This window comes from Neomonachus schauinslandi, chromosome 6 (genome assembly GCF_002201575.2).
Source record: "Neomonachus schauinslandi chromosome 6, ASM220157v2, whole genome shotgun sequence".
NCBI classification, from domain to species: Eukaryota; Metazoa; Chordata; class Mammalia; order Carnivora; family Phocidae; genus Neomonachus; species Neomonachus schauinslandi.
Genome location: NC_058408.1, coordinates 131,693,629 through 131,719,431, shown reverse-complemented (window position 1 = coordinate 131,719,431; position 25,803 = coordinate 131,693,629).

The following is a 25,803-nucleotide window of genomic DNA, read 5'->3' as shown; positions in this document are numbered from 1 at the left end:
GACTCAGGGTAAGACAAATTCTTATTCTCGGTGCCTACTTAATGTCATGAACTTGATTATTTTGTGAGTCAAATCATTTTATACTATACAGATGAAGATTTATAGTTAACACATGTTTTGTCAAACAATTAGGACACATACATTCCCAAGACAACATTGAAAATTAGTTTTGTTCCAGAAAATCGGAATTGTGGATCGAAGATCAACAAACTTTTCCTGTAAAGGTCAGATAGTGACTACATTAGGCTATGTGGGTCATACACTGTTTGTTACAACTGCTCAGTTAGGCTGTTGTAGGGTGAAATAATCATGTATAATATATAAATAAATGAATGAGCATAATTGTTTCAATAAAACATTATTTAGTTATACTATTTGAATTTCACATAATTTTTACATGCTGTGAAATATTATTCTTGTTTTAGATGTTTTTCAACCATTTAAAGATATAAAAACCATCCTTCATTCATGGGGCACACAAAAGTGGTCAGCAGGCCAGATTTGGCCCATGGGTCATAGTCTGCCAGTTGTGGATGTACCATAGCTCAGATAGCCAAATACATTGGTGTCAATGAAAAGGGCTTAAATAAGAGTTATGTTAGGTTCAGTATATTCAATTTTAAATGAGGAGGTTATCCTTATTCTTAGATGCCAGGGTTCTAATTGGATCTTTCTCTATCTGAAGCTATTTCTGAAATGGTTATTAAATATAAGAACTCTATTCGGAAACCGACTATCTACAGGGTAGAGCTGGCCTGCAGGGGATTGATTTTCTTGTTGTGAATCAGTATTTAGACATCTGCTTTGTTATTTATGGACTGGGGAATTAGGTTAAGTTGGAGGCCTGGGAAGCCTACCTTGGGCTGTAGGGGAAGACTTTGCCTCTTAAACTAGTCTCTGGATTTGTTTGGTTCTGTGTGTTATATTCAAAGACTCTCAAGTGATTTGATAATCCACCTCCAAAAGGAATATACTGCATCTAGATTTTAAATATTTACCTCAGGCAAAAGGGAACTGGACAAGAATTTCTACTATGTTTTCTCAGGAAAAGGTTGGCAGCATTTTCCTTTCTGGTTGAAGTTTCCCCTACTTTTTTTTAAGGTGCATTTTCAGACAGTATCTTGTCTTTTTATATACCCTCCTCCCAACAGTGTTTTCCTTGGGGTCTTCTATTACATCTTTGGTGAACAGATCTAATTCGGCCTTGAAATATTAATTATAGTCTCTGGTGAAAGGATAAATTCTCATGCCTTAAGGATATCTGTAAAAATACAGGCACAAAATGTGAAGCTCATTACTTTCCTGTAGGGTTCAGCTCTCACTGCTTCCAAATTCTTAGAAGTGAAAGGAATCATTCTCTCCGGTTTTAGATTATGGCTTAGGTTAACAATTCTGTTATTAAATGTTTAAATCCGTGGGCTATTTAAAAACTTTTGTAAGCTACTTCATATTGTAGAACACACTCATTTAATAAAACAAGCAGTAGCTTGCATAAAGAAAAGAAGCTACTTCATTCCTAGTTTCTGAAGTATCATTTTTTTCCCCCCATACTTTCCCTTTTACCCCTACCCTCCTCAAAATGTTTCCTTTTGGGGGTGTCTGGCTGGCTCAGTGGGTAGAGCATGCAACTCTTGATCTTATGGTCACGAGTTCAAGCCCCATGTTGAGTGTAGAGATTATTTTTAAAAAAATTTTAAACAAAAAAAAAATGTTTCTTTGTGTCTAAACTCCTGCATAGGAAGCAGCCATCCTCAGATTTCTGTCCCTTTAAGAATTATTTAGAATTTGGGGTGCCTGAGTGACTCAGTCAGTTAAGCGTCTGCCTTTGGCTCAGGTCATGATGCTGGAGTCCTGGGATCGAGGCCCACATAGGTCTCCCTGCTCAGCGGGGAGTCTGCTTCTCCCTCTCCCTCTGTCCCTCCCCCCCCCCGCTTGTGCATGCTCTCTTTCTCTCAAATAAATAAATAAAATTGTTAAAAAATAAAAATAAAGTATTCGGGAAATTTTTTGGAGGAGGTGATACATAGGTTGGGTCCTAATTTATAGGGCTTCAGACAAATCACTAAGGAACTTCACCCATTAAAATGGCATGGAGTCCCACCTGGTCATATATTGTACAGAGCAATGGTCATTCCTCTCTCTCCCCTTCATCCTCACAACAATTTAGTAAATATGTACCATACCTGTACAGGTGTGTCTACCTTTCTGGCTAGATTCTAAAAGTGTTCTCCTTAAGCTTCTTGTGTAGACATTTAAAATGCAGGGTTGAAATGGAAATGTTAGAATAAATGGGAAATGAAACTTCTTACAAAGCCAATAGTCTATTTTCTTTTTTTTTTTTTAAGATTTTATTTATTTATTTGAGAGAGAGAATGAGAGAGAGCACATGAGAGGGGGGAGGGTCAGAGGGAGAAGCAGACTCCCTGCCGAGCAGGGAGCCCGATGTGGGACTCGATCCAGGGACTCCAGGATCATGGCCTGAGCCGAAGGCAGTCGCTTAACCAACTGAGCCACCCAGGCGCCCCAATAGTCTATTTTCAAGTGTGAATGCTGTTCAGCAATTTTGAGGTCTCAGGAAGATTAATAGACTAGGGAGGGAAAGGTGTAGTTTCTGATAACAGACAGAATGCAGGGTATAACAGGTCTTGGTAACTATCAGTGTGCATATTACCCAAAAGGACATTCTAGAAATCAAATATTCACCAGGCATTTTTCCATCAGGACATAGCTCTGGGCAAGGCACAAGGTTCTCAGATGTCCATAGAGATCGGCTGTGTAATTGAGCATATTTGATTCCTTATTCATATTGGCAAATGTTATTTTTGTCTGCTGAAAATGACAGAAGGATATTTCCCACTGGGAGAGGTAAAATGAGTCTAAATGAAACCTATAATTCATATGATTATAGCCACGGCAAATGAAAGAATCTGATTTACCAGGAAACTTAATAATAGGTAGGACCATGGGGGCAAAATAGCAATCAGAGATTAGTCAAACATTTTCTACATTTGTGGAGAAAAATCTGCGTTTCTTTTATTTCTGCTCAGAGCCATGCAGAGAAGCTAATGTTCCTACTCAATCTATAATGCCCACCACCCTTACTCAGCCTCATATTTGCATAGATATGGTACTGACTTCTAAAGGCTGATTGTGTTAATAATTGTGACAGTTTCCTTCTCTTCTCAGACTTGTCTTTGATTCAAATTTGTTTTCTTGAATTTGATTAGCAATTACTTTGCTACTCTCTCTTTTTTTTTCTAAGTACCCATACTGGAAGACAATTTATCTCTTTGGGCCTCAATGACTTCATCTGTAAAACACAGGTGGCCAAGATCTCTTTTAAATTAACATCCTGTGTTTCTCTTCTGTAATTCTCCAAGCAGCATTGGACACTTGTTTCATTTTATACCAGAAGCCACCTGGTTCCAAAAAAATAATTTCATATCATAAATTTAATATTTTTTTTTTTCTGTAACAGAACAGTCAGCAGAAGGGCATATGTAGGTTCTCAAAATAATAACTGTCAGTAGTTTGTTTAATGTGAGGCAATAGAAGCTATTTTTGGAGAGCTAATTCCAAGTGATTCTATTTGAGATTAAAAATAATAATATATTATTTTCATTACTCACAACTTTTAAAAAAAACATGAAAGGAGTAAAATTCCACCAATTCTAAATTGTAGAGTAGCTTGGAAAATCTCCCAGAAATTTGGATGAATATTTGTTATTGTTTTAACTCACATGTCACCTTTTAATGTTTGATAAAAACAATATTTTAAGTATGCCATTTATTGTTATTTTGCTATTCTTCTCAGTCTACTTCTTTTTATGTTAAAAAATTTTTTATTGTTATGTTAATCACCATACATTACATCATTAGTTTTTGATGTAGTGTTCCATGATTCATTGTTTGCGTATAACACCCAGTGCTCCATGCAGAACGTGCCCTCTTTAATACCCATCACCAGGCTAACCCATCCCCCCACCACCCTCCCCTCTAGAACCCTCAGTTTGTTTTTCAGAGTTCATCGTCTCTCACGGTTCGTCTCCTCTTCCGATTCCCCCCCTTCATTCTTCCACTCCTGCTATCTTCTTCTTTTTTCTTTATTGCATTATTTGTTTCAGAGGTACAGATCTGTGATTCAACAGTCTTGCACAATTCACAGGGCTCACCATAGCACATACCCTCCCCAGTATCTATCACCCAGCCACCCCATCCCTCCCACCCCACCCCCCACTGCAGCTACGCTCAGTTTGTTTCCTGAGATTAACAATTCCTCATATCAGTAAGGTCATATGATACATGTCTTTCTCTGATTGACTTATTTTGCTCAGCATAACACCCTCCAGTTCCATCCACGTCGTTGCAAATGGCAAGATCTCATTCCTTTTGATGGCTGCATAATATTCCATTGTATATATATACCACTTCTTCTTTATCCATTCATCTGTCGATGAACATCTTGGCTCTTTCCACACTTTAGCTATTGTGGACATTGCTGCTATAAACATCGGGGTACAAGTACCCCTTCGGAACCCTACATTTGTATCTTTGGGGTAAATACCCAGTAGTGCAATTGCTGGATTGTAGGGTAGCTCTATTTTCAACTTTTTGAGGAACCTCCATACAGTTTTCCAGAGTGGTTGCACCAGCTTGCTTTCCCACCAACAGTGTAGGAGGGTTCCCCTTTCTCCACATCCCCGCCAACACTGTCATTTCCTGACTTGTCAATTTTAGCCATTCTGACTGGTGTGAGGTGGTATCTTATTGAGGTTTCGATTTGGATTTCCCTGATGCTGAACAATGTTGAGCACTTTTACAAGTGTCTTTTGGCCATTTGGATGTCTTCTTTGGAAAAATGTCTGTTCATGTCTTCTGCCCATTTCTTGACTGGATTCTTTGTTCTTTGGGTGTTGAGTTTGATCAGTTCTTTATAGATTTTGGATACGAGCCCTTTATCTGATATGTCATTTGCAAATATCTTCTCCCATTCTGTCGGTTGTCTTTTGGTTTTGTTGACTGTTTCCTTTGCTTTGCAAAAGCTTTTTATCTTGATAAAGTCCCAAGAGTTCATTTTTGCCCTTGCTTCCCTTGCCTTTAGTGATGTTTCTAGGAAGAAGTTGCTGTGGCTGAGGTCAAAGAGGTTGCTGGACTCCTGTCTCACATTGAGGTCTTTCAACCATTTTGATTCTATTTTTGTGTGTGGTGTAAGGAAATGGTCCAGTTTCATTCTTCTGCATGTGGCTGTCCAATTTTCCCAACACCATTTGTTGAAGAGACTGTCTTTTTTCCATTGGACATTTTGCCTGCTTTGTCACAGATTAGTTGACCATAGATTTGAGGGTCCATTTCTGGGCTCTCTATTCTGTTCCATTGATCCATGTGTCTGTTTTTGTGCCAGTACCATACTGTCTTGATGATGACAGCTTTGTAATAGAGCTTGAAGTCCAGAATTGTGATGCCACCAGCTTAGCTTTTCTTTTTCAACATTCCTCTGGCTATTTGGGGTCTTTTCTGGTTCCATACAAATTTTAGGATTATTTGTTGCATTTCTTTGAAAAAAGTGGATGGTATTTTGATGGGGATTGCATTGAATGCGTAGATTGCTCTAGGTAGCATTGACATCTTCACAATATTTGTTCTTCCAATCCATGAGCATGGAACGTTTTTCCATTTCTTTGTGTCTTCCTCAATTTCTTTCATGAGTATTTTATAGTTTTCTGAGTACAGATCCTTTGCCTCTTTGGTTAGATTTATTCCTAGGTATCTTAAGGCTTTGGGTGCAATTGTAAATGGGATTGACTCCTTAATTTCTCTTTCTTCTGTCTTGTTGTTGGTGTATTGGAATGCCACTGATTTCTGTGCCTTGATTTTGTATCCTGCCACTTGACTGAATTCCTGTATGAGTTCTAGCAGTTTTGGGGTGGAGTATTTTAGGTTTTCCACATAAAGTATCATATCATCTGCAAAGAGTGAGAGTTTGACTTCTTCTTTGCCAATTTGGATGCCTTTTATTTCTTTTTGTTGTCTGATTGCTGTGGCTAGGACTTCTAATACTATGTTGAATAGCAGTAGTGATAGTGGACATCCCTGCCGCACTCCTGACCTTAGAGGGAAAGCTTTCAGTTTTTCCCCATTGAGAATGATATTCACTGTAGGTTTTTCATAGATGGCTTTTATGATATTGAGGTACGTACCCACAATCCCTATACTCTGAAGAGTTTTCATCAAGAAAGGATGCTGTACTTTGTCAAATGCTTTTTCTGCATCTATTGAGAGGATCATATGATTCTTTTTCTTTCTTTTATTAATGTATTGTATCACGTTGATTGATTTGCGGATGTTGAACCAACCTTGCAGCCCAGGGATAAATCCCACTTGGTCGTGGTGAATAATCCTTTTAATGTACTGTTGGATCCTATTGGCTAGTATTTTGGTGAGAATTTTTGCATCCATGTTCATCAAGGATATTTATCTGTAATTCTCCTTTTTGATGGGGTCTTTGTCTGGTTTGGGATCAAGGTAATGGTGGCCTCATAAAACGAGTTTGGAAGTTTTCCTTCCATTTCTATTTTTTGGAACAGTTTCAGAAGAATGGGTCTTATTTCAGCTTTAAATGTTTGGTAGAATTCCCCTGGGAAGCCATCTGGCCCTGGGCTTTTGTTTGTTGGAAGATTTTTGATGACTGCTTCAATTTATTAAGTGGTTATAGGTCTGTTCAGGTTTTCTATTTCTTCCTGGTTCAGTTTTGGTGGTTGATACATCTCTAGGAATGCATCCATTTCTTCCGGGTTATCTAATTTGCTGGCATAGAGTTGCTCCTAATATGTTCTTATAATTGTTTGTATTTCTTTGGTGTTGGTTGTGATCTCTCCTCTTTCATTAATGATTTTGTTGATCTGGGTCATTTCTCTTTTCTTTTTGATAAGTATGGCCAGGGGTTTATCAATCTTGTTAATTCTTTCAAAGAACTAGCTCCTAGTTTCATTGATCTGTTCTACTGTTCTTTTGGTTTCTATTTCATTGATTTCTGCTCTGATCTTTATTATTTCTCTTCTCCTGCTGGGTTTAGGCTTTATTTGCTGTTCTTTCTCCAGCTCCTTTAGGTGTAGGGTTAGGTTGTGTACTTGAGACCTTTCTTGTTTCTTGAGAAAGGCTTGTATTGCTATACACGTTCCTCTTAGGACTGCCTTGGCTGCATCCCCAAGATTTTGAACAGTTGGGGTTTTCATTTTCATTGGTTTCCATGCATTTTTTTAATTCTTCTTTAATTTCCTGGTTGACCCATTCATTCTTTAGTAGGATGCTCTTTAGCCTCCATGTATTTGAGTTCTTTCCGACTTTCCTCTTGTGATTGAGTTCTAGTTTCAAAGCACTGTGGTCTGAAAATAGGCAGGGAATGATCCCAATCTTTTGGTACCGGTTGAGACCTGATTTATGACCTAGGATGTGATCTATTCTGGAGAATGTTCCATGGGCACTAGAGAAGAATGTATATTCCATTGCTTTGGGATGGAATGTTCTGAATATGTCTGTGAAGTCCATTTGGTCCAGGGTGTCATTTAAAGTCTTTTTTCCTTGTTGATCTTTTGCTTAGATGATCTGTCCATTTCAGTGAGGGGGGTGTTAAAGTCCCCCACTATTATTGTATTGTTGTTGATGTGTTTCTTTGCTTTTATTAATTGCCTTATATAATTGTCTGCTCCCATGTTAGGGGCATAGATATTTACAATTGTTAGATCTTCTTGTTGGATAGACCCTTTAAGTAGGATACAGTGTCCTTCCTCATCTCTTATTACAGTCTTTGGTTTAAAATCTAATTTGTCTGATATAAGGATTGCCACCCCAGGTTTCTTTTGGTGTCCATTAGCGTGGTAAATGGTTTTCCACCCCCTCACTTTCAATCTGGGGGTGTCTTTGCATCTAAAATGAGTCTCTTGCAGACAGCATATTGATGGGTCTTGTTTTTTAATCCAGTCTGATAGCCTATGTCTTTTGATTGGGGCATTTAGCCCATTTACATTCAGGGTAACTATTGAAAGATATGAATTTAGTGCCATTATATTGCCTGTAAGGTGACTGTTAACTGTATATTGTCTGTGTTCCTTTCTGCTCTATGTTGCTTTTAGGGTCTCTCTTTACTTAGACGACCCCTTTCAATATTTCTTGTAGGGCTGGTTTTGTGTTTGCAAATTCCTTTAGTTTTTGTTTGTCCTGGAAGCTTTTTATCTCTCCTATTTTCAATTACAGCCTAGCTGGATATAGTATTCTTGGCTGCATATTTTTCTCATTTAGTGCTCTGAATATATCCTGCCAGTCCTTTCTGGATAGGTCTGTGGATAGGTCTGTTGCCAGTCTAATCTTTCTACCATTGTAGGTTACATATCTCTTCTTCTGGGCTGCTTTCAGGATTTTATCTTTGTCTCTGAGACTCGTAAGTTTTACTATTAGATGTCAGGGTGTTGACCTATTTTATTGATTTTGAGAGGGGTTCTCTGTGCTTCCTGGATTTTGATGCCTGTTTCCTTCCCTAAATTAGGGAAGTTCTCTCCTATAATTTGATCCACTATACCTTCTGCCCCTCTCTTTCTTCTTCTGGGATCCCAATTATTCTAATGTTGCTTCATCTTATGGTATCGCTTATCTCTCAAATTCTGCCCTTGTGATCCAGTAGTTGTTTATCTCTCTTTTTCTCAGCTTCTTTATTTTCCATCATTTGGTCTTCTATATGACTGATTCTCTCTTCTGCCTCATTTATCCTAGCAGTGAGCACCCCCATTTTTAATTGCACCTCATTATAGCCTTTTTGATTTTGACTTGGTTAGATTTTAGTTCTTTTATTTCTCTAGAAAGGGTTTCTCTAATAACTTCCATGCTTTTTTCAAGCCCAGTAGTATCTTTAAAATCATGATTCTGAACTCTAGGTCCGACTTTGTACTAATGTTCGTATTGAATAGGTCCCTGGCAGTTGGTACTATCTCTTGTTCTTTTTGTTGAGGTGATTTTTTCCATCTTGTCATTTTGTCCAGAGGAGAATAAATGAATGAGAAAACAAAATGCTAACAGGGTAACAGTGTTCTCAGAAAATATAGTCTAAACAAATCAGAAAAGACCTGAAGCCAGGGGGAAAGAAAGGGAGGAAAGAAAAAAGAAAAAGAAAAAAATAAAAATAAAAATATAAAAACAAACAAAAACATAACAAAACAAAACAAAAAAACCCAGAATATATTCAAATATGATCAGGCTGGTGCATAGATCAGTGCCACATGCTAGATTTGGGTGTATTTTGGTCTGTTAGAAGAAAGTGCCTCCCAAAATTTTAAAGAAAGAAAAACTTATATATGTACAAAAATAAGCGTTGATATGATGAAGGGATGGAATATGACTTTAAAGATGAAAATTATAAAAAATTTTATAAAAGGAATTGATAAGAAGTTGATTGAAAAAAGAAAGGATTTAAAAAAAATGGAAAAAAAAGGGAGAGAATGTGATCAGGCAGAAGAGTAGAACAAAACCATTCACTAGAGATTTAGGGTATGTTTTGATCTGTTAGAAGAAACTATCTCAAAATTTTAGAGAGAGAACAACTTATATATATATATATGCCAAAATAAGGGTAACTACTATGAAGGGATAGAATATGACTCTAAAAATGAAAAATAAAATGGGCGCCTGGGTGGCTCAGTTGGTTAAGCGACTGCCTTCGGCTCAGGTCATGATCCTGGAGTCCCGGGATCGAGTCCCACATCGGGCTCCCTGCTCGGCGGGGGGTCTGCTTCTCCCTCTGACCCTCTCCCCTCTCGTGCTCTCTCTGTCTCTCATTCTCTCTCTCAAATAAAAAAATAATAAAAAAAAATAAAATAAAATAAAAATGAAAAATAAAAATGTTTTTTAAAAAAGGGGTTGATAAGATGTTGGTTGGAAAAGGAAAAAAGAAAAATTCAAAAAAAAAAAAAGACAGTTAAAAAAAAAATTAACTTTGAAAGACTAAAGCGTCATGGTAAAAAAGCCATGAATTCTACGTGCAGTATTCCCCTAGAGCTGGAGTTCTGCCAAACTTGGTCTTGGCTGGCTGTTCTCACTGATCTTCTGGGGGAGGGGCCTGTTGCTGTGGTTCCCAAATGTCTTTGCCAGAGGCGGAATTGCCCCACCCTTGCCTGGTCCAGGCTAAGTAATCTGCTTGGGTTTGCTCTCAGGAGCTTTTGTTCCCTGCAACCTTTCTGTACAGCTTTGGAGGCGGAGAGTGAAAATGGCAGCCTCCCAATCTCCGCCCAGGAGGAGCCGAGAACTCAGGGCTCCACGCCTCAGTGAGCCCCCAGAGAAAAGCAGTCGATCACTCCCATCTCCCGGGTCTCCGGCTGCACTCTGGCTGCACTCCGTGCTCACCTGGCCTGTGACCGAGTGTTTCTATCTCTGACACCTGACACAGTGTGGAGTCTCCAATCCCAGCAGATCCCTGCAGTGCACTCCCGTGCTGCTCCTCCCGGGGAAGGAAGGTGAGTCTCTCCGGATCTGCCACTTGTTGGGTCCCTGCTGGAGGAGCAGTGACCCGACTGTGCCGTGGTCACGGTTTATGGCAACCCCGAGCTGAGAGCCTGCGCCTGGGCTCCCCTCTGCAGCCGGCTTCCCTGCTCCGTTACCTGGGAGCTCTGCCACACTCAGGCACCCCCGGTCTTTCTGTGACCCCGAGGGTCCTGAGACCACACTGTCCCGGAGGGTTCCACCCCCCGCTTAGCCACCAGAGTGACGTCCCTCAGCGGAGCAGACTTTTAAAAGTTCCGATTTTGTGCTCCACGGCTCTATCACTTGCCAGAAGCGGCCGACGGAGGCCCCTCCCCCGCCGTCTATCCTCCTGAATATTGCCTCGGGATCCCTTCTCTGCACGTCCTAACTTCCAGAAAGTGGTCGCTTTTCTGTTCAGAGAGTTGTTGCTAGTCTTTTCTTCGATCTCCTGTTGAGTTTGTAGGTGTTCAGAATGGCTTGATCCCCATCCAGCTGAATTCCTGAGACCAGACTAAACCCAGGTCTCCTACTCCTCCCAGTCTACTTCTTTTTAAACATTAAGTTGTCTGGTTTCTATTTCTCTGCTTCTTCTTTCTTCAAATTTCTACTGTAATTCTCCTGGCCATTGCCCAAATGACTTCCCTTTCTCCAAAACTTATCACAAATGGAATCTTTTTAAAATTGTCTTTGGCATAAAACCCCACATAAGTTTTAAGTTTGTTTTTTTTTTTTTTCCTGGGAGCTTAAAAAATAGCAACAAAAAATAATAAAAACTGCCATCATTGGTTTTCCGAGGTAGTTTTTTTCCCTATATCTTCAATCATTAGTGTCTCTGGTCTAAATAGGTATTCTTAAAACTAATTAACATATTTTTAGTCCACAAGAGTTGTTTAAAATGCAATACTAGGGAACACAGTTAGCTGTTGGAAGGTGGCAGGACATTTTCTAGGTGGATGAAGTTATATTTGCTATCATATTGTTACTGGGGCACAGGGGTGCAAGAGCACCTGGCTCCAGGGGTCCCAAACAGACCAGGTTCAGCCACTCCCTGCTAACAAAATCCAAAGGCAGAGGGACAGGTGGTGGTAAAACAAGAAAGGGATTTATTCCAGTGAGGCCAGCACTGGGAAGACAGCAGACTGGCATGGTCTCAAAGACTATCTCTGAAGTTCCAAAAATACTTCTAGGTTTATATAAGGAAAATGTGGGACAAAGGTCAGTGGGTACATACAGCAGGTGGACAGTGAAGGTCAAGTTTATCATTGTCTTGAAGTCAATCATGGGCAGGGGCTTGCTGGCTAAGTCCTTATTGCTTGAGGGGTTAGTATTGGTTCTCATCAGGGGATGCTTTGCCCACAGGTTCTTTTGCCTGAGTTAAGAGATAAACTGGAAAGAGGAACTTAATTAGAAGTACAGACTGAGGTCTTTCATCCACTTTGAGTTTATCTTTGTGAATGGTGTTAGAGAATGGTCAAGTTTCATTCTTCTGCATGTGGCTGTCCAATTTTCCCAGCACCATTTATTGAAGAGACTGTCTTTTTTCCATTGCATGTTTTTTTTCCTGGTTTGTCAAAGATTATTTGACCATAGAGTTGAGGGTCCATATCTGGGTTCTCTATTCTGTTCCATTGGTCTATATGTCTGTTTTTGTGCCAGTACCATGCTGTCTTGGTGATCACAGCTTTGTAATATAGCTTGAAATCAGGCAACGTGATGCCCCCAACTTTGTTTTTCTTTTTCAACATCTCCTTGGCGATTCAGGGTCTTTTCTGATTCCATACAAATTTTAGGATTGTTTGTTCCAGCACTTTGAAAAATGTCATTGGAATTTTGATCGAGATGGCATTGACGGTATAGATTGCTCTGGGTAGCATAGACATTTTAACAATGTTTATTCTTCCGATCCATGAGCATGGAATATATTTCCATCTTCTTGTGTCTTCTTCAATTTCTTTCATGAGTGTTTTGTAGTTCCTAGAGTATAGATCCTTTACCTCTTTGGTTAGGTTTATTCTGAGGTATCTTATGGTTTTCGGTGCTATTGTAAATGGAATCGTTTCTCCAATTTCTCTTTCTACAGTTGCGTTGTTAGTGTATAAGAAAGCAACTGATTTCTGTGCATTGATTTTGTGTCCTGCCACATTACTGAATTGCTGTATGAGTTCTAGTAATTTGGGGGTGGAGTCTTTTGGGTTTTCCACATAAAGTATCATGTCATCTGCGAAAAGAGAGAGTTTGACTTCTTTGCCAATTTGAATACCTTTTATTTCTTTTTGTTGTCTGATTGCTGTTGCTAGGACTTCTAGTACTACGTTGAACAATAGTGGCAAGAATGGGCATCCTTGACGTGTTTCTGATCTTAAGGGAAAGGCTCTTAGCTTTTCCCCATTGAGGATGATATTCGCTGTGGGTTTTTCATAGATGGATTTTATGAACTTGAGGAATGTTCCCTCTATCCCTATACTCTGAAGAGTTTTAATCAGGAAAGTATGTTGTATTTTGTCAAATGCTTTTTCTGCATCAATTGAGAGGACCATATGATTTTTCTCCCTCCTCTTATTAATGTGCTCTATCCCATTGATTGATTTGCGAATGTTGAACCACCCTTGCATCCTGGGGATAAATCCCCCTTGGTCGCGGTGGATGATCCTTTTAATGCATTGTTGGATCCTATTAGCTAGGATTTTTGTTGAGGATTTTGCAATCCATATTCATCAGGGATATTGGTCTGAAATCTCCTTTTTGATGGGGTCTTTGCCTGGTTTGGGGATTAAGGTAATGCTGGCTTCATAGAATGAGTTTGGAAGTTTTCCTTCTGTTTCTATTTTTTGAGACAGCTTCAGTAGAATAGGTATTATTTCTTCTTTGAATGTTTGGTAGAATTCTCTAGGGAATCCATCAGGCCCTGGACTCGTTTTTTGGGAAGTTTTTGTTCACTGCGTCAATCCCGTTTCTGGTTATTGGCCTATTCAGGTTGTCAATTTCTTCCTGTTTCAGTCTTGGCAGCTTATAGGTTTCCAGGAAGGCCTCCATTTCATCCAGATTGCTCAGTTTATTGGCATATAGTTGTTGATAATAATTTCTAATAATTATTTCTATTTCCTTGGTGTTAGTCGTGATCTCTCCCCTTTCATTCATAATTTTATTAATTTGGGTCCTTTCTCTTTTCTTTTGGATAAGTCTGGCCAGTGGTTTATCGATCTTATTAATTCTTTCAAAGAACCAACTTCTAGTTTCGTTGATCTGATCTACTGTGTTTCTGGTTTCTAATTCATTGATCAGTGCCTTAATTTTAATTATTTCTCTTCTACTGCATGGCTTAGGCATCATTTGTTGCTTTTTCTCTAGTTCTTTAATGTGTAGAGTTAGTTGGTGAATTCGGGATTTTTCTGTTTTTTTGAGTGAGGCTTGGATGGCTATGGATTTCCCCCTTAGGACCGCCTTTGCAGTATCCCATAGGTTTTGGACCAATGTGTTTTCATTCTCATTAGTTTCCATGAATTGTTTAAGTTCTTCTTTGATTTCCTGGTTGACCCAAACATTCTTGAGCAGAGTGGTCTTTAGCTTCCAAGTGTTTGAATTTCTGCCAAACTTTTTCTTGTGATTGAGTTCCAGTTTTAAAGCATTGTGGTTTGAGAATATGCAGGGAATAATCTCAGTCTTTTGGTATCAGTTGAGACCTGATTTGTGACCCAGTATGTGGTCTATTCTGGAGAAAGTTCCATGTGCGCTAGAGAAGACTGAGTATTCTGTTGCTTTAGGGTGGAATGTTCTGTAAATATCTATGAGGTCCATCTGGTCCAATGTATCATTCAGAGCTCTTGTTTCCTTGTTGATTTTCTGCTTAGATGATCTGTCCATTGCTGAGAGTGGAGTATTGAGGTCTCCTACAATTAACGTATTGTTATCAATATGACTCTTTATTTTGGTTAACAGTTGGCTTATGTAGATGGCTGCTCCCATGTTGGGGGCATAGATATTTACAATTGTTAGATCTTCTTCTTGGATAGACCCTTTAAGAATGATATAGTGTCCTTCTGTGTCTCTAATTACAGTCTTTAGCTTAAAATCTAATTTATCTGATATAAGAATTGCTACCCCAGCTTTCTTTTGAGGTCCGCTGGCATGGAAGATGGATCTCCAGCCCTTCACTTTCAGTCTGGATGTATCTTTAGGTTCAAAATGAGTCTCTTGTAGGCAGCATATGGATGGGTCCTGTCTTTTTATCCAATCTGCAACCCTGTGCCATTTTATAGGAGCATTTAGGCCATTCACATTGAGAGTGATTATTGAAAGATATGAATTAATTGTCATCATGTTGCCTGTGAAGACGTTGTTTTTATAGATTGTCCCTGTAAATTGCTGTTGTATATCACTTTTGGGGTCTTTCTCCTTTTAGAGAACCCCCCTTAATATTTCTTGCAGGGCCGGCTTAGTGGTCACATATTCTTTCAACTTCTGCCGGTCGTGGAAGCTCTGCATCTCTTTATCCATTCTAAATGACAGCCTTGCCGGATAAAGTATTCTTCGCTGCATGTTCTTCTCATTTAGGACACTGAATATTTCTTGCCAGGCCTTTGTGGCTTGCCAGGCCTCTGTGGATAGGTCTGACGTTATTCCGATGTTCCTCCCTCTGTACATAAGGAATCTCTTCCCCCTAACTGCCCTTAAGATGGTTTCCTTGGTTCTAAGATTTGCAAGTTTTACTATTACATGCCAGGGTGTTGGCCTGTTTTCCTTGATCTTGGGAGGGGTCCTCTCTGCCTCTAGGACTCGAATGTTTGTTTCATTCCCCAGATTAGGGAAGTTCTCAGCTATGATTTGCTCAAATATATCTTCTAGTCCTCTCTCTCTCTCCATCCCCTCTGGGATAGTCTGACATTGGAACGCTTCATGGTGTCACTTATTTCTCTGATTCTATTTTCATGGATTCTAAGTTGTTTTTCCCTGGCCTCCTCTTTTCCCTTTTATCTATCATATTGTCTTTCAGGTCGCTTACTCGTTCTTCTGCCTCAGTTACCCTAGCTGTTAGATTATCTATATTGGATTAGATCTCATTGATAGCATTTTTAAGTTCTGCCAATTCAGTTTTCAGTTCTGCCTTTAGGGACTCTATGTTGCCATTAATTGATTTCTCCATTCTAGCCATTGTCTTCACAATTGCTACCCTGAATTCCATCTCCGACATCTTGGTTATATCTGCATCCATTTGTAAATCTGCAGCATAAGTCATAATGTCTGAGTCTTTTCTATTTTGGGGGCTCATCCTCCTAGTCATCTTGTTGATGGGTGTTTGAGGGAATGTATAGAATCCAAATCATTGACCAGAACCCAAGCAAGATGCGCCTGTTTTCTTGGGACCTTAGGGTTGCTGGTCTCCAGTTTTCGCAGCCTGTCTTCTTCTTCTTCTTCTTTTTTTTTTTTTTTTTAAAACAACACAAATTTATTGTCTTATAGTTCTGGAGTTCAAAAGTCCAAATGGGTCTCACTGAGTGGGCTAAAATCAAGATTCAACAAGGAGGCACCAGAGGAGAATCCATTTCCTTGCTTTTTCCTACTTCCAGAGATTGCCCACATTCTTTGGCTCATGTTCCCTTCTCTGTCTTCAAAGTCAGCAATGATAGGTCCAGTTTTTCTCATGATCCTTCACTGACATTGGTTCCGTTTTCCACATTTAAGTACCCTTATGAACTTGCATGGATGATCCAGGGTAATCTCCCTTTATTTTTTTACTTTTTTAGAGATGTATTTATTTATTTATTTATTTTTCAAATGGGTTATAAGCCTCACACCTTTTATTTTTTATTATTTTTTTTAAATTTTTTTTTATTCTTATGTTAACTCCCATACATTACATCATTAGTTTTAGATGAAGTGTTCCATGATTCATTGTTTGTGCATAACACCCAGTGCTCCATGCAGAATGTGCCCTCTTCAATACCCACCACCAGGCTAACCCATCCTCCCACCCCCCTCCCCTCTAGAACCCTGTTTGTTTTTCAGAGTCCATCGTCTCTCATGGTTCGTCTACCCCTCCAATTTCCCCCGCTTCATTCTTCCCCTCCCGCTACCTTCTTCTTCTTCTTCTTTTTTTTCTTAACATATATTGCATTATTTGTTTCAGAGGTACAGATCTGAGATTCAACAGTCTTGCACAATTCACAGCGCTTACCAGAGCACATACCCTCCCCAGTGTCTATCACCCAGTCACCCCATCCTTCCCACCCCATCCCCCAGTCCAGCAACCCTCAGTTTGTTTCCTGAGATTAAGTATTCCTCATATCAGTGAGATCATATGATACATGTCTTTCTCTGTTTGACTTATTCAACTCAACATAATACCCTCCAGTTCCATCCACATCGTTGCAAATGGCAAGATCTCATTCCTTTTGATGGCTGCATAATATTCCATTGTATATATATACCACTTCTTCTTTATCCATTCATCTGTTGATGGACATCTTGGCCTTTCCACAGTTTGGCTATTGTGGACATTGCTGCTATAAACATCGGGGTGCACGTACCCCTTCGAATCCCTACTTTTGTATCTTTGGGGTAAATACCCAGTAGTGCAATTGCTGGATCATATGGTAGCTCTATTTTCAATTTTTTGAGGAACCTCCATACAGTTTTCCAGAGTGGCTGCACCAGCTTGCATTCCCACCAACAGTGTAGGAGGGTTCCCCTTTCTCCACATCCCCGCCAACATCTGTCATTTCCTGACTTGTTAATTTTAGCCATTCTGACTGGTGTGAGGTGGTATCTCATTGAGGTTTTGATTTGGATTTCCCTGATGCCGAGCGATATTGAGCACTTTTTCATGTGTCTGTTGGCCATTTGGATGTCTTCTTTGGAAAAATGTCTGTTCATGTCTTCTGCCCATTTCTTGATTGGATTCTTTGTTCTTTGGGTGGTGAGTTTGTTGAGTTCTTTATAGATTTTGGATACTAGCCCTTTATCTGATACATCATTTGCAAATATCTTCTCCCATTCTGTTGGTTGTCTTTTGGTTTTGTTGACTGTTTCCTTTGCTTTGCAAAAGCTTTTTATCTTGATGAAGTCCCAATAGTTCATTTTTGCCCTTGCTTCCCTTGCCTTTGGCGATGTTTCTAGGAAGAAGTTGCTTCGGCTGAGGTCAAAGAGGTTGCTGCCTGTGTTCTCCTTTAGGATTTTGATGGACTCCTGTCTCACATTGAGGTCTTTCAACCATTTGGAGTCTATTTTTGTGTGTGGTGTAAGGAAATGGTTCAGTTTCATTCTTCTGCATGTGGCTATCCAATTTTCCCAACACCATTTGTTGAAGAGACTGTCTTTGTTCCATTGGACATTCTTTCCTGCTTTGTCAAAGATGAGTTGACCATAGAGCTGAGGGTCCATTTCTGGGCTCTCTATTCTGTTCCATTGATCTATGTGTCTGTTTTTGTGCCAGTACCATGCTGTCTTGATGATGACAGCTTTGTAATAGAGCTGGAAGTCCGGAATTGTGATGCCGCCGGCTTTGCTTTTCTTTTTCAACATTCCTCTGGCTATGCGGGGTCTTTTCTGATTCCATACAAATTTTAGGATTATTTGTTGCATTTCTTTGAAAAAAGTGGATGGTATTTTGATGGGGATTGCATTGAATGTGTAGATTGCTCTAGGTAGCATTGACATCTTCACAATATTTGTTCTTCCAATCCATGAGCATGGAACGTTTTTCCATTTCTTTGTGTCTTCCTCAATTTCTTTCATGAGTATTTTATAGTTTTCTGAGTACAGATCCTTTGTCTCTTTGGTTAGATTTATTCCTAGATATCTTATGGTTTTGGGTGCAATTGTAAATGGGATCGACTCTTTAATTTCTCTTTCTTCTGTCTTGTTGTTGGTGTATAGGAATGCCACTGACTTCTGTGCATTGATTTTATATCCTGCCACTTGACTGAATTCCTGTATGAGTTCTAGCAGTTTTGGGGTGGAGTCTTTTGGGTTTTCCACATAAAGTATCATATCATCTGCAAAGAGTGAGAGTTTGACTTCTTCCTTGCCAATTTGGATGCCTTTTATTTCTTTTTGTTGTCTGATTGCTGTGGCTAGGACTTCCAATACTATGTTGAATAGCAGTGGTGATAGTGGACATCCCTGCCGTGTTCCTGACCTTAGGGGAAAGCTCTCAGTTTTTCCCCATTGAGAATGATATTCGCTGTAGGTTTTTCATAGATGGCTTTTATGATATTGAGGTATGTACCCTCTATGCCTATACTCTGAAGAGTTTTGATCAAGAAAGGATGCTGTACTTTGTCAAATGCTTTTTCTGCATCTATTGAGAGGATCATATGATTCTTGTTCTTTCTTTTGTTAATGTATTGTATCACATTGATTGATTTGCGGATGTTGAACCAACCTTGCAGCCCAGGGATAAATCCCACTTGGTCATGGTGAATAATCCTTTTAATGTACTGTTGGATCCTATTGGCTAGTATTTTGGTGAGAATTTTTGCATCCATGTTCATCAGGGATATTGGTCTGTAATTCTCCTTTTTGATGGGGTCTTTGTCTGGTTTTGGGATCAAGGTAATGCTGGCCTCATAAAATGAGTTGGGAAGTTTTCCTTCCATTTCTATTTTTTGGAACAGTTTCAGAAGAATAGGTATTAATTCTTCTTGAAATGTTTGGTAGAATTCCCTGGGAAGCCATCTGGCCCTGGGCTTTTGTTTTTTGGGAGATTTTTGATGACTGCTTCAATTTATTAAGTGGTTATAGGTCTGTTCAGGTTTTCTATTTCATCCTGGTTCAGTTTTGGTAGTTGGTACATCTCTAGGAATGCATCCATTTCTTCCAGGTTATTTAATTTGCTGGCATAGAGTTGCTAATAATATGTTCTTATAAATGTTTGTATTTCTTTGGTGTTGGTTGTGATCTCTCCCCTTTCATTCATGATTTTGTTGATTTGGGTCATTTCTCTTTTCTTTTTGATAAGTCTGGCCAGGGGTTTATCAATCTTGTTCATTCTTTCAAAGAACCAGCTCCTAGTTTCGTTGATCTGTTCTACTGTTCTTTTAGTTTCTATTTCATTGATTTCTGCTCTGATCTTTATTATTTCTCTTCTCCTGCTGGGTTTAGGCTTTATTTGCTGTTCTTTCTCCAGCTCCTTTAGGTGTAGGGTTAGGTTGTGTACTTGAGACCTTTCTTGCTTCTTGAGAAAGGCTTGTATTGCTATATACTTTCCTCTTAGGACTGCCTTGGCTGATTCCAAAGATTTTGAATAGTTGTGTTTTCATTTTCATTGGTTTCCATGTATTTTTTTAATTCTTCTTTAATTTCCTGGTTGACCCATTCGTTCTTCAGTAGGATGCTCTTTAGCCTCCATGTATTTGAGTTCTTTCTGACTTTTGTCTTGTGATTGAGCTCTAGTTTCAAAGCATTGTGGTCTGAAAATAAGCAGGGAATTATTCCAATCTTTTGGTACCGGTTGAGACCTGATTTATGACCTAGGATGTGATCTATTCTGGAGAATGTTCCATGGGCACTAGAGAAGAATGTGTATTCCGTTGCTTTGGGGTGGAATGTTCTGAATATGTCTGTAAAGTCCATTTGGTCCAGTGTGTCATTTAAAGTCTTTATTTCCTTGTTGATCTTTTGCTTAGACGATCTGTCCATTTCAGTGAGGGGGGTGTTAAAGTCCCCCACTATTATTATATTGTTGTCGATGTGTTTCTTTGCTTTTGTTATTAATTGCCTTATATAATTGGCTGCTCCCATGTTAGGGGCATAGATATTTACAATTGTTAGATCTTCTTGTTGGATAGACCCTTTAAGTAGGATATAGTGTCCTTCCTCATCTCTTATTACAGTCTTTGGTTTAAAATCTAAGTTGTCTTATATGAGGATTGCCACCCCAGCTTTCTTTTGGTGTCCATTAGCATGGTAAATGGTTTTCCACCCCCTCACTTTCAATCTGGGGCTGTCTTTGGGTCCAAAATGAGTCTCTTGCAGACAGCATATCGATAGGTCTTTTTTTTAATCCAGTCTGATAGCCTGTGTCTTTTGATTGGGGCATTGAGCCCATTTACATTTAGGGTAACTATTGAAAGATAGGAATTTAGTGCCATTGTATTGCCTGTAAGGTGACTGTTACCGTATATTGTCTGTGTTCCTTTCTGGTCTATGTTGCTTTTAGGCTCTCTCTTTGCTTAGAGGACCCCTTTCAAGATTTCCTGTAGGGCTGGTTTTGTGTTTGCAAATTCCTTTAGTTTTTGTTTGTCCTGGAAGCTTTTTATCTCTCCTTCAATTTTCAATGACAGCCTAGCTGGATATAGTATTCTTGGCTGCATATTTTTCTCATTTAGTGCTCTGAATATATCCTGCCAGTCCTTTCTGGCCTGCCAGGTCTCTGTGGATAGGTCTGTTGCCAATCTAATGTTTCTACCCTTGTAGGTTACATATCTCTTCTCCCGGGATGCTTTCAGGATTTTCTCTTTGTCTATGAGACTCGTAAGTTTTACTATTAGATGTCGGGGTGTTGACCTATTTTTATTGATTTTGAGAGGGGTTCTCTGTGCTTCCTGGATTTTCATGCCTGTTTCCTTCCCCAAATTAGGGAAGTTCTCTGCTATAATTTGTTCCATTATACCTTCTGCCCCTCTCTCTCTTTCTTCTTCTTCTGGGATCCCAATTATTCTAATGTTGTTTCATCTTATGGTATTGCTTATCTCTCGAATTCTGCCCTCGTGATCCAGTAGTTGTTTATCTCTCTTTTTCTCAGCTTCTTTATTTTCCATCATTTCATCTTCTATATTACTGATTCTCTCTTCTGCCTCATTTATTCTAGCAGTTAGCGCCCCCATTTTTGATTGCACCTCATTAATAGCCTTTTTGATTTCTACTTGGTTGGATTTTAGTTCTTTTACTTCTCCAGAAAGGGTTTCTCTAATAACTTCCATATTTTTTTCAAGCCCAGCTAGTATCTTTAAAGTGATGATTCTGAACTCTAGATTTGACATCGTACTAATGTCCGTATTGAGTAGGTCCCTGGCAGTCGGTACTTCCTCTTGTTCTTTTTGTTGAGGTGATTTTTTCCGTCTTGTCATTTTGTGCAGAGGAGAATGGATTAATGAGAGAACAAAATGCTAGCAGAGTAACAACGTCCCCAGAAAATATACTCTAAAGAAATCAGAAAAAACCTGATGCAGTGGGAAAAGAAAGGGAAAGAGAGAAAAAAGAAAAAGAAAAAAAAGAAAAAGATAAAGATAAAAACAAAAACAAACAAAACAAAACAACAACAACAAAAAAACCAGAATGTGATCAAATATGATCAGGCTGGTATATAGATCAGTGCCACACACTAGATTTGGGGTGTATTTTGGTCTTTTAGAAGAAAGTGCCTCCCAAAATTTTAAAGAAAGAAAAACTTATATATGTAAAAAAATAAGGGTTGATATGATGAAGGGATGGAATATGACTGTAAAGATGGAAATTATAAAAAATTTTATAAAAGGAATTGATAAGAAGTTGTTTGAAAAAATAAAGAAGAGGCTTTAAAAAAAGAAAAAAAAAGGGAGAGGATGTGATCAGGCAGGGGAATAGAAAACACCATATACTAGAGATTTAGGGTATATTTTGATCTGTTAGAGAAACTATCTCAAAATTTTAAAGAGAGAACAACTTATATATATAAGCCAAAAATACGGGTAACTACTATGAAGGGATAGAATATGACTCTAAAAATGAAAAATAAAAATGTTTTTTTTTTAAAAAAAAGGGATTGATAAGATGTTGGTTGAAAAAGGGAAAAAGAAAAATTCAAAAAGAAAAAAAGACAGTTAAAAAAAATTAACTTTGAAAGACTACAGAATCATGGTAAAAAAGCCATGAATTCTATGTGCAGTAGTCCCCTAGAGCTGGAGTTCTGCCGTTCTCATTGATGGGTAAACTTGGTCTTGGCTGGCTGTTCTCGCTGATCTTCTGGGGAGGGGCCTGTTGCCGTGGTTTCCAAATGTCTTTGCCGGAGGCGGAATTGCCCCGCCCTTGCCCCCTCCCAGCTAAGTAATCTGCTCAGGTTTGCTCTCCGGGGCTTTTTTTCCCTGGGAGCTTTCCGTACAGCTTTGGAGGCGGAGAGTGAAAATGGCGGCCTCCCAATCTCCGCCGCGGAGGAGCCGAGAACTCGGGGCCCCGCTTCTCAGTGAGCCCCCAGAGAAAAGCCGTCAGTCACTCCCGTCTCCCCGGTCTCCAGCCGCACTCCGTGCTCACCCGGCCTGTGACCGCGCGTTTCTATCTCTGGCACCCGACCCCGGGTGGAGTCTCCAAACCCAGCAGATCCCTGCGGCGCACTCTCACGTGGCTCCTCCCGGGGGAGGAAGGTGAGTCTCCCCGGATCTGCCGCTTGTTGGGTCCCTGCTGGAGGAGCAGTGGCCCGACTGTGCCGCGGATCACGGTTTATGGCAACTCCGAGCTGAGAGCCCGCGCCTGGGCTCCGCCTCTGCAGCCGGCTTCCCTGCTCCGATACCTGGGAGCTCTGCCACACTCAGGCACCCCCGGTCTTTCTGTGACCCCGAGGGTCCTGAGACCACACTGTCCCGGAGGGTTCCACCCCCCGCTTAGCCACCAGAGTGACGTCCCTCAGTGGAGCAGACTTTTAAAAGTTCCGATTTTGTGCTCCACGGCTCTATCACTTGCCAGAAGCGGCCGCCGGAGGCCCCTCCCCCGCCATCTATCCTCCCGAATATCGCCTCGGATTCACTTCTCCGCACGTCCTACCTTCCAGAAAGTGGTCGCTTTTCTGATGAGAGAGTTGTTGCTCTTCTTTTCTTCGATCTCCTGTTGAGTTTGTAGGTGTTCAGAATGGTTTGATCCCTATCCAGCTGAATTCCTGAGACCAGACGAAATCCAGGTCTCCTACTCCTCCGCCATCTTGCTCCGCCCCCTCCCCAGCCTGTCTTCTGTGGGAGGGGCCTGCCATGCTGTTACTCAGGCAACCCTATTTGGGTGGAGTTGCCCTGCGCCCCTGTGATGGGGGATGGGCTCAGTGGGAATCAGTTTTTGGGGCTTTTGTTCTCTGGCGGTTTTCCCTGGTGGCTTTCCGCATCTCTTCCACGAGTCAGAGCAGAAGAGACAGTTTCCAACCCTCTGCCTCAGAGCAGAGAGACCTCAGTCTGTTCTTCAATGAGCTCTCCAGACCACAACATCTCCGTTTCTGTCCATGCTGCTATAAACTGCAGAGTCCTGGGTTGTGCGCCCCTCCGCAGAGCCCCCAGTACTGCCTCCAGGTCGGGGCACGTCTGTGCCCTTTGTGTTTCTAAAACCGCTAGCCACTCCCAGTTTGCGCGTGTGTGACCCCGCCGCTCCTGGTTTCTGCCCCGGGGGTGCCCTAAAGTCCTTTCCCCGCCGCTACTGGTCTGCGAGTCTGTGCCCGGTCCCCAGCATGTGAGGCTGTCGCTCACCGGTGGCGTAGGATTCCCACGGCCAGGCTCCCTCCCGTGCCATTTATCCTCTGATATCTGCCCGCAGAATCACAGCTCTCCACTTTGTACCTCAAAACCAACTGCCTGCGATATTCTGTTTGTAGACATCCAGATCTTCTTACATCTCAGGCTTGTTTCGTGGGTGCTCAGAGTGGTCTGGTAGATATCCAGCTCAATTCCAGGGACCAGTTGAAATAGGGTCCCCTACTCCGCCATCTTTCCTCTCTCTCCCTTCACATAGTTAAAAAGATAAAAAGATTGAAATTTTAAAATTAAATCAGAATTTGAACTCAGGTCTGTAAAACTCCAAAGACCACTTTCCATCATGTCATGTCTTCCTAAGACACAAGCAGTCTCAGAATTTTCCAGATAAAAACATTTGATAAAAAGGGGTGTAGTCACTTCAAAAAATAATTTTAAAAAATCCATTTTGAATGAGCCAAAAAGAATAGTATAAATAGGGAAGGAAATTCTGAAATATCAAATGCTTAAGCTATTTTACCAAAATTGAAATGCAGTCAGATTTGCTTTTCCTTAAAATTACATGTTCTTAATTGGTATCCTTTTACATTATTTAATTTCATGCTACTAAAATTAATAATAATAGTAACAACAACAATAATAATAATAAATAATACTTTGACCGTCCATGGGTTGGGGTGGAAAGAAACATATAAGGTGGTCAGAAATGATTTGAAATCACTGGATTTGGAGCACAGAAACAGTCTCCAGTACACCATAGGAACAGATGGTAATAATAAAATCAGTCTTCTGAATTGTTTGCATCTAATTTCAGATCAGAAATCATTACTGTTCAGAGGGCAATAGGAAAGATATTTTGTAAGTTTTGCATATTAGACTTAAAAGTCAATACTGCAATTTCTACTTCATTGTTCCACCTCACCAACATTAACGGGTAATCTAAATAAAACTGGCTCATTTTGCTCTCACCACAGAAATGGCCTGGTCTCAGCACAGCGGTACAAACAAATGGCCACATAACAACTCCAAAATGTTTGAAACAGTCATGTACATCTTTACAGAAGATTTTCTTAAGGGGATATCAAAGGGAAATTACACAACACAGTTCCAAGTGAAATGTCTTGAAAATCCTCTGTATGCACTAACATCTCTAGAGTTATGTCCACCGTGAAACAGCTGCCTTGTAAGTAAGGGGCAGTTCTGCTAACTAAAGTCCCCCATCTGTAGACCAGGTTCTGCTAATCACACTCTTTAGAGATGGCAGGTCCTTTAACACTTTCAACATTGCATGAAAAGAACACCAATTAATTACAGATCAGGCATGGGAAGATTTTCCTCATTGCATTTCATTTTAAATCTCATGATTGTGTACTTAGTATAGTTTAGTGAGACCATACAACATTTCTCATATAATTTTTTGTGTGTGTGATTCTAACCCCTCGTTCCTCACCTTGCTCAATGTCATAACATCTCAGATCATTAACTTGATCCCTTGAGAAATATGTATATGACCATGAACTTTTGACACTGCAACACAGACAATTGAGGTCTGTTAATGATAGCCTCAGCAAGGAGAAATTAATTTAATGACCTGTGTGGGAACCATACTTTCAATCACATGGACATTCGGAGCAATAGAAATCGAAGGCTATATCTGAGTGTGTGACCAAAAGATGCACAGTTTTAGGTATCTGTGTTGACCTGAAGCCATTGCACTCTAGAATAAGGGTATACACAAAAGAAATACATTGTAAGTGATCCTGTTCCTAGACAGCATTGGCCATTATCCTAGCCAGATACCAGATAGCATGAGATGATTTCATTTTCTTTTAACTTGACTCAATAATGGCTAGGATTTCAAGACAAGGTAGTAAAAATATTT